Here is an 8,967-nt window from a genome sequence, read left to right as displayed (position 1 = left end):
GGAACAGGAGGGGAGAAAGATCACTACCAACAACTTTCCTGCACACCCAAAAGATCTGTGCACTGGTACCAAAGAACCTGGTAGCCTATGCCACCTCATGTGCATCTTGCCTATTGTTTTGATAGGGATGGGCAGGGATTAGAAGATTGAAAGAAAGCGATATGGCTGCACCATCTTGGATATTAAATCCTTTACGCCTTGCACAGATATGCTGTTTGACGGATTCTCTGCAAAGTCTGGTGTTAATGGCGTACCACGTCCATGCTTATGACTGAAAATGCAGGATTTGGAATTTGCCACCTCGAGGTTTGTTTTGTTGCTTTTAATCCGGAGCTGCTGGGAATAGTAGCTGAACAGAGTCCCCAGGGGCCTTACATGTGTGCTTAGGGCTTGTGTGTCAGCTGTGAATTGCAAAGCACAGGTCATGTTACAAAGTAAACACCTTCAAGGCACTGGCCTGGAATGTGTCAAAAAAAAAATAGAAATAATTTGATCATTAAACACTTCAGGTGCTGAAGAGAATCAGCAAGTCACTGCTGTCCTGCTATCTGACCTGGAACAACAAATACCATTACTGGCATTCAGCTGTATTACAGTGCAAATGAGGAAGCTGCAGTCTATGGACTTGTCTGTTCTGGGGAATTGCCCTGATTTCAACCTTCATGGGCCAGATGCCAATGTAGCTGCACCAAGGCAAACTCATAGCACAGACAGGCAAAGCCACTGTTAGCACCAGCACAATGTAACTGCAGTGGAATTGGGGCATATCTCCAGTGTTGGCAAGACCCCAGTCATGGGCTACAGGGACACTTGTTCTAGAAGTAAAATAGTGACTCCAGTTATCATTCCGCCAGCTCGCACCTCTGCTACTTCTCAACTCTTAGGTGCACTGAACAGCTCTGCTGTTTGGAGACTGGCTTTTGGCGCTGCAAGCTTAAGGCTCCGTCTGCCCCACACAAACCACAACGATCAGCAGTGCTGTTAAATGCAATTGCTGTCTAAGCAGGATCTAAAATAGTTTGGCCTGGCCTGCATTGAGGAGGCCTAACAATGTTATAACATAGGGGTTCAGAAACTACCTTCTAGCCCAAGGAAACTTTGGACAGAGCGTGCAGGAGGGGTTAAAAGTCCAGTTCTAAAACAATTTGGGCCCTTCCACACTGGGCTGAACCATTTTACATCATACTTGGGTAACAACCAACTGATTGTTACACTTAGTTTGTATAGTATAGATGGGGCCCAGAGTCTTTCCTCTTGCACATTTCTCTCAGTAAACCCCTGGGCCATTTCAGCAGAGGAGGCCTGGAGGAAGCTCCCTTCAGAGTCCCATTGGGAATTAAATGCCTACGCACTTAAGAAAACTTTACTAGGCACCTATCTGCAACTTTAGTGCACCTAAATACCTTCAAAAGCTAGCCATTAATCTGTTTCCCATGTGTAGAATGGAACCATAATGCTTCCTATCTCGTGTATTTAGATTCTAAATTCTTCAGGGACAAGCTCTTCTGTGTGCACTATAAAGCCTAGCACAATGGGGCCCGCCATCTCAGAGGGGTCCTGTAGGCACTGCTGGAATACAAATAATCAAAGAACATAGATCAGATGGGAACCTACAAGGTCAGTCACCCTACTTCAAATCACTTTGATACAGTGTTATTGCTAAGGTAGGCAGTCTAATACATTCACTCCTAAAGTCTTGTCTTTTTTTTTTTCCCCTGAGACGCTGGTTGTTCTACTTGCTTAATAGAGGAAACCATCTGAGCTAAAATAGCATCCTTAACTGCAAAATAGCAGCAGAGTAGGCATCTTAATAGTATCAAAAGGGAGGCCAGGAACTACCATACAGGAAAGAGCAAGAGGAATTCTATTGAGACAAGGCCAGGAGTTTCTTTCCCTGGTTTGGTGGAGACCCAGAGACTTTTTGTGGCAATCTTAGCTGGAATATTCCCACAGTCCCACTTCCTTCTTTGGTATTCCAAACCCACTGAAACTACAAGGTGCTTGAGGTCTTGTAGAGAATTTGCTCACAAGGTAATGGGTGCTGCAAATTATAATCCCAGCTCTGACATTGTCTCTGTTTGTGGCCTTGTGCAAATCACTTAGACTTTATCTGTAGAATGAAGATAGCACTTTTTGTTGGATTGTTAGGTATTATTAGTTTTTATTATCCTAATCTACCTGCCTTACAGGGGTGTTGGGAGTATCAGTTAATGTAAAATCTGTAAAATGCTTTGAAAATAAAACATGCTTTGTTAATATGTAAATACATTTATTCAGTGTCAATAACCAAAAAGGCACTTGGACATTCTATTTTGGTTTTCATGTCTCATCCTCCAAAAGACTCTCCCACAGTAATCTACAAGGACCTCAATGTATTTACCTCAGAGAATGAAGGGGCTGAGTCAATCCAGCCAGGATTAGATTTTGAGAAGCCGAGGAATTTCAGACCTGATGCTTCGAGCATTCAGCTATCCCTTTCAAAAAAGAAATTGTTACTATTCATCCAACTCAGTTTCTACGGTGATGAGCACCATAGAAATTGCCTACAAGTAGAATAAATACATACTCATTGGATTGCAAGCCTGAAGAGTGGCTGCCTCCACAGATAATTTGGCATGTTACTAATGCTCTTAAGGACATTAATGGGAGGGAGAAATCTCTGGATTTGTGTTGTAAACTTCACTCCTGAAGATTATCAGAAGGGAATTTCTCAAAACTGTCATCCCAAACTGTACAAACAGAGCAAGTTAACAAACTAACCATTTTGGGGTGGGGGGATTCAATTATTTACTCCAACCTGAACAAGATTGTTATAATAAAAGAGCAATTAGATTAATTATTAACCATCAACAAGCAATAGACCTAGGGAGAGCATAAATACCCATCAGACATTGAGTATTCATGGCCATCAGTACCTGACTCAATATCCCAACTTGACTAGAGTTTTACTATCAAAGAATCATAGCCAGAGATGACAAACCACACAGTACAGTGCCTCTATGCCATCAGCCCACTCCCAGCTACCTGAGGCATTAAAACCTGCCAGAATAATAGGTTTGAAAGTCTGGAGAATGGATTTTTCCATACTAAGAAATACAGCATTGAAAAATACACTTTAATTTAAAGTGTAGAACTTTTCAAAGACAAGAGCCAAGTTTAAAAAAAAAAACAAAAAACAAGTACATTCCTTTCACTCCCACAGCCATTTATAACTATAAGGCCTGATTCTGCCCCTTTGAATGAATTGTGAAGCTCACATTGGCTCCAGTGATAGAGGAGCAGAGCAATAGGCCCTGACTGTGCAATTGGATGGGAGTTGGCATATTGTACCACACACATAAATCCTCACTGGAATCAATGAAGCGTCACATGGACACAAAGGTCATCCATATGGATCAGGCCCTAGACTAATTTTCAAGGATTCATAGATTTTAAGGAACCATTATGATTATTTAGTCTGACCTCCTCCAAAGACCCTCACACAATTATTTCTGCATGAAGCCAATAATCTCTGTTTGTGCTATGGCATGTGTTTGAGCAAGAGATCCAGTCTTGATTTAAAGACTACAAGTGATGGAGAAGCCATCACGTCCGCCATAGGCATAGGTGCTGGAACTGTGGGTGCTGCTACAACTCCACAGCTTGAAGTGGTTTCCGTCTATACAGGGTTTACAGTTTGGTTCAGTGGCTCTCAGTGTAACACCAACAGACCCCGATCGTCAACGGGCAGGATCGAACCTGGGACCTCTGGAGCTAAATCCATGAGCCTCTATTGCAGAGGTGGGCAAACTACGGCCCGTGGGCCGGATGTGGCCCACGGGACCGTCCTGCCTGGCCCTTGAGATCCCAGCTGGGGACGCTAGCCCCCAGCCCCTCCCACCTACAGTCTCAGCTTGCTGTGCCACCATCTCTTTGGGCGGCGGGGCTGCGAGCTCCTGCTGGGCAGCGAGGCTGTGAGAGCCGCCGGCCTGTCCCGGTGCTCTAGAGACTGTTTGGCGGTGTGGCAGGCTCCAGCCGGGTGGCGCGGCTGCCAGTCCTGGTGCTCTGAGTGGCATGGTAAGGGGGTGGGGAGGGGGGTTTGGATAAGGGACAGAGGATCCCAGGGGGCAGTCAGGGGACAGGAAGCAGGCGGCGGTTGGATAGGTGTGGGAATCCTGGGGGCCTGTCAGGGAGTGGGGGTATGGATAGGGGTCAGGGAATTCAGGGGACAGGGAGCAGGTGGGGTTGGATAGGGGGTGGGGTCAGGGGTGGTTAGGGGTGAGGGGTCTCAGGAGGGGGTGGTCAGGGGACAAGGAGCAGGGGGCGTTGGATGGGTGGAGGGTTCTGAGGGGTCAGTCAGGAGGCAGGAAGTGGGAGGGGATGGATAGGGGGTGGGGGCCAGGCTGTTTGTGGTGGTACAGCCTTCCCTACCCGGCCCTCCATACAGTTTCGGAACCCAGATGTGGCCCTCAGGCCAAAAAGTTTGTCCACCCCTGCTCTACTGCATGAGCTAAAAGCCACATGGCTCTTAGATCATGGTGTAGCAGGCTGACTCATTCATCTCTAAGTGGTCTTGGTGCCACTAGAGGGGACAGAACACCACACCCAGGAGGTGTGTGGGTTACATCAGAACCCCACTATACAAATTGTTCCAGCATCACTGTCCATAAGTGAGTTATTCCAATAGTTAATAACATTCTCTGATAAAAATTTACACCTTATTTCTAATCTGAATTTATCTAATTTTAGCTTCCAGCCCTTGGATCTTTTCATGCCTATTTCTGATTGATGAAAAACTCGTCTACTTTCAGAAATCTCTTCCCCATGAAGGTACTTTTAGACTGATCACTTCATTGGTTACTGAAAACCAAGCACCAAATCCATCACTGCTGCAATGAAATGCAGAAGCAAAACTACATAGTCCATTTAGGACAGAAAGTGAAAGAGCCATCAGAGCTGGTTAAAACTGCAGAGGGAACATAGGCAGGCAGGATGTAATTACCAGAGTTGGAATTTGGCCTGGACACCATGGAGATGAAATACAGCAAATGGTTAAAGTATACTGGAAACATATGCATGGCACCTGATTATTGAGGAGACCTAGAAAATGAAAAAGAACCATCAAAGGGAAACTTTCCCCAGGAATTGTTAACTAAAAGACTGGAATACTGAATAATACCTACAGACCAGTGAATAAACTAAAGTCAGAGCAGATGGAGAGAGAGAGAGAGAGACAGGCCACAGTGTGTATTAGTCTGGCTAATAAGTAAAGAACTAGGAGATAAAAACATCACCACAATTCAGAGGGCAGATAATGTTCAGCATTTCTACAACATTCCACATCTAAGGCTCATAATGTGCTTTACATGTGTTAAACTAAAGCTCACAACCTTCACGCCCTTGGAATATGGAGCCCTAACACGGGATCAGGAGGATATTTTATTTATTTAAGTAATACATTAAGCCTCCATTGCAGAAAAGACACCTGGGGGCTGTACAGCAATTTAGTTAAAAACCCACAAATCTGCCCCAGTGTCCCAGTTTACTTAAACATTGTATCCAGACTTCCACTCATCCCCCCTCCACAGCAGAGTAATCCAGAGGAAGAAGGGACATTAGATGGAGAAACTGAATCAAATGGAAAGGCATTTCCAGGGAGTTCTGAAAACAGACGGCGCCTGATGGGCGTCCTTAAAGGAGGCAGTGCCTCAGACAATGCTCTGCTGCCTATCTAATCCAGAATGAATCCTTGGTGATAAACAAGGACAATCCAACTGACTGCAACTGCTATAGGTGCTGGGGGTTCTGGTGTAAAGTAGTAATAACAACCCAGTAGACATGGTTTCTGCCTTCAGCACCCCCATTTTAGAACTTGTTCCAGCTCCACTGGCAACTGCTCTTGAGTGACAGAACATCGCAGACAGTTTCGTAAATACCTCCCTCCTACATTTTTCCAGTGATACCTTTAGCTAATGTTACCAACATTTATAGCCCCAGACTAAGGCCCTGACCCTGCAAACGAGACTGCGAGTTGCTTTACACCCAAGTAATTCCATTGAGTTAAGTGGGACTACTCCTGTGGGTAAGGCTCAGGGCCTTGGATAACAAAATAAATAAAATTAAAGGTAGTAAAACTTGTGAAAGTAGCACCAGAAAGGAGGGGTGGCAACAGCTCCAAGAAGAATAGAGAGAGAGTTGACGATGAGTTTAGTGAAATGAAACAACAGCCAGACCGGAATGTGGTCAGAACTCCCAGCCTAGAAGGGCATCCTGGCAAATTTCATAGAGCACACACACACCATCGAACACTACACCTGAAAATACATTTTCATTAAGTCCTTTTAAAAAAAGATATAGAGAGAAATAATTACCCACCCTTTCATGATGCCTTGTCCCCATACCCATGTACACCCTCTGGGTGCTCCTCACATAGCCCACTGGCTGCTGGAAGCCAAATTCATAGTAGCCACAGCTTGGTAACCAAACTAAAAACAAACTCTTTTTATCAGTTCCGACTGACTGGAGTTAGTTCTCAGCTTTCCCTCTAAATCCTCAAACAAAAGACCTCCTGTCACTGTATCTTCTATGTAAATCCTAAAAATAAACAAACCCAGAACTGCAGACAACATGTATCACCGATTTTGCAGCATGGCTGCTTGGCGATAAGCCCCCTGACAGGCACCTCTTCCAGCGGTCTCAGGTTTATGAGTGAGCAATGGGACCACTATTGGAATCTACAGCTTACTCTTCATACCTAAGCATTGCCTTAAAGTTGACCTTGAAAATGGAATGAGGCCTTTCATGTACTGTATTTTTCATGATTCCTGAAAAGCTAGTTCCCCCCCCCCACCAAAAAAAAAAAACCAAAAACAAAACAAAACAAAAACCCAACTTGAATAGACGTCTAAGTCTTATTTAGGCTCGTTGGTGACCCTGCAATGTACCTGGAGTACCGCAGTTTTCTACAATTGCAGTATGTTCATGCACAAATGACAATCTGTTTGCTCTTTTGGGGCGTCCTCTTGGGTTTCACTGGCCCTCTCGGGTTTCACTGGCCCTCTCATTGATCACCCCAGATGTTCTAAAGCAAAAATCTGCTTGGAGGCCGCCCAGTTTAGTGCTCTGAGCACAGGGCAAGAAACACAGAATTCCTGACTGCTAATCCCAGTTTTGATTCCCTCTCTGGCTTTGAGCAAGTCACTTAACTTGTCCTCTTCAGTTTTTCCACCTGTAAAAGGGGTACAATATTTCCCTCCCTCACCAGGGAGTTGAGAGGATTAGTTAATCTTTGCACAGTGCTTTAAAAGGGGAAAGCCGCTATGTATTAATCATTAGTCCCTGGAAAGGCTGATCTGCACACACAACTCCCAGGAGCTGCAATGAAAGTTTCCTGTGTGCTTTGACCCCTTACTCTGAACATATTCCTTTTGAAATCTAGAAACAAAATGACTCAGTACTAATGTTTCAAAAGTCATTAACAGTGCACGCTCAAGAAATACTCATCCTTTTATTGGATCAAGAGTTCAGCTCCATTGCTTTCCTTGCAGAGGCACCTGTTAATATATCAAAGCAGCGAAAAGTCAAAATGGGTCCCTGGTCCTTTGCTGGCAGCTGCTGGATCACATGAGCCAAAAGGTGTCCTCCTGTGCCCAGGACTATAGTAAACTTGCCTCACCTGCAAGATGCTCTTTGCTTGATTTAAACCAGCCTGTCCAATCAGAATTGCCCTTGTGCTCATACTTGAGAATAAATACTTAAAAGGTCTGAACCAAACCCCACTGAAATCAGTGGAAAGACTTATTATTTGACATCAGTGGGCTCTGGATCAGGCCCATAGCACTTTTCCTCTATGGATTGATAACAGCAACATTGGTAAAGGCAGGGGAAAGAGGGCATCATTAACATTCCTTTCCACTTAGCCCACAGCCATGTGTTATATATTTCCATGTTTGAAGGTGGGACCTATACTGTACTTCATTGCCCCCAAGGGATCTGAGGGAAGTGATCAACAATAATAATAAAAAAAACCCCTTATATTGTCAGAGTACCTATCATCCTAACGTACTTTGAAAGCTAGGACACCCCCAAATTTTAGGGAAAAGTGAATCTACATTTTGTGTCGTAAACTCATCTGAAAAAAAAAAGCTACCTTTAAATGCAGTGTATGAACTCAGTAATGTAGGTGTGTCACTTGCTCTCACAGTGTTGTACATATTGTTTTCTAGCGTGAGAACAATTATGTGTCACTCCACATTGTGTTACTCACAGTCTCATTTCCCTAAACCACTTCCTTCTCTGCCCCAGGATCATCATCTAAACTTGCTCCACCAGCTCTCACACTCTAACACAAGTGCACACCCACATATGTATGCACAGCTTCATTTCCCAGTTTTCTTGAGAACGTCAGCAAATGAAAATCAAAACACTGTTAAACGTAAGCCCTGCTTGATTCTTCCATACGGAACTAAATTAATGAAAGGGCCTCACTTATTTATATTGGCATTATACCCAGTGTATCAGTTTAATTAGGGAAATAAATCTGTGCTAATAATGGCCATACATACGGTAGTTGTTGACCTTTCAATATTAGGGAAATACAGACTCAGCAGAAAGCCTTTGAATATTTGCCTCCATCAGATGAAAGGAAAATGATATTACACATATATGCTTTCAGAACACTATACATTCTTGGGCAGAGGAGATAGTGTTTTGTAGAAACACAGGATTCATATATTACACCAATATCATTGTTTTAAAACTAAAAGTTTATTGTAAGTCGGCTGTACAGTACACAGACAAGCACACACACACACTCACAAAATAGGGAAAGGGGTACAGTAAGATGCAAAGCACCAATCTACAAAAATATAATAAATCAAGAATGATCTTTCTTTACAGAATACAAGAAACCAGCCACCTCACTGGGAATAGAGCAGATAGGTCCTTTTCTGTATTTTATATAAAGTCTAAGGACAACAAGGTGAAAAA

The sequence above is a fragment of the Eretmochelys imbricata genome, chromosome 1, assembly GCF_965152235.1.
Source record: "Eretmochelys imbricata isolate rEreImb1 chromosome 1, rEreImb1.hap1, whole genome shotgun sequence".
Classification (NCBI taxonomy): Eukaryota; Metazoa; Chordata; order Testudines; family Cheloniidae; genus Eretmochelys; species Eretmochelys imbricata.
The sequence above is the reverse complement of the archived record's forward strand: the minus strand, read 5'-3'. Positions refer to the sequence as shown.